Consider the following 1,448-nt stretch of genomic DNA (forward strand, 5'->3'; position numbering starts at 1 on the left):
CCTTACTATACTATGACTTTTTATGCATACTATACTATGACATTTTAAGCCTTACTATACTACGTCATTTTTATGACATTTTATGCCTTACTATACTATGACATTTATATGACTTTTTAAGCCTTACTATACTACGTCATTTTTATGACTTTTTATGCCTTACTATACTATGTCGTTTTTATGACTTTTTATGCCTTACTACACTATGATGTTTTTTTTTAAAGTGTATTTGTTTTGGGCTTTTATGCCTTTAATGGACAGCACAGTGGAGAGTGACAGGAAACAGGGAGGCAGAGAGAGGGGAAATGACATGCAGTGAAAGGCCGTCCGATGCGGGATTCGAACCGGGGCCAACTGCAGCGAGGACTGTAGCCTCTGGCGCCTGCTTAAACCACTACGCTACACGAAGCCCCTACTATGATGTTTTAATGACGTTTTTATGCCTTACTATACTATGTCGTTTTTATGACTTTTTATTCCTTACTATACTATGACTTTTTATGCCTTACTATACTTTGTCGTTTTTATGACATTTTATGCCTTACTATAGTATGACTTTTTATGCCTTACTATACTATGTCATTTTTATGACTTTTTATGCCATACTATACTATGACGTTTTTATGACGTTTTTATGCCATACTATACTATAGGTATAAAAGGTTTTTATGCCTTACTATATTAAGGTATAAAAAGTCATAAAAACGATAGGGCATAAAAAGTCAGAAAAACGTCATAGTATAATAAGGCATAAAAAGTCATAAAAATGACGTAGTATAATAAGGCTTAAATTTAATTTTTTTTTTTACGTTTTTATCCCCTCTATACTATGATGTTTTTATGACTTTTTATGCCTTACTATACTATGACTTTTTATGCCTTACTATACTATGACGTTTTTATGAACTTTTTATGCCTTACTATACTATGTCGTTTTTATGACTTTTTATGCCTTACTACACTATGATGTTTTTTTTTAAAGTATATTTGTTTTGGGCTTTTATGCCTTTAATGGACAGCACAGTGGAGAGTGACAGGAAACAGGGAGGCAGAGAGAGGGGAAATGACATGCAGTGAAAGGCCGTCCGATGCGGGATTCGAACCGGGGCCGGCTGCAGCGAGGACTGTAGCCTCTACACATGGGGCGCCTGCTTAAACCACTACGCTACACGACACCCCTACTATGATGTTTTAATGACGTTTTTATGCCTTACTATACTATGTCGTTTTTATGACTTTTTATTCCTTACCATACTATGACTTTTTATGACTTACTATACTTTGTCGTTTTTATGACATTTTATGCCTTACTATAGTATGACATTTTAAGCCTTACTATACTACGTCATTTTTATGACTTTTTATGCCTTATTATACTATGATGTTTTTATGACGTTTTTATGCCTTACTATACTATGTCGTTTTTATGACTTTTTATGCCTTACTAT

The sequence above is a fragment of the Seriola lalandi genome, unplaced genomic scaffold (assembly GCF_002814215.2).
Source record: "Seriola lalandi dorsalis isolate HSWRI2012SDOR001 ecotype SW California unplaced genomic scaffold, Sedor1 jcf7180002054887, whole genome shotgun sequence".
In the NCBI taxonomy this organism is placed as follows: domain Eukaryota; kingdom Metazoa; phylum Chordata; class Actinopteri; order Carangiformes; family Carangidae; genus Seriola; species Seriola lalandi.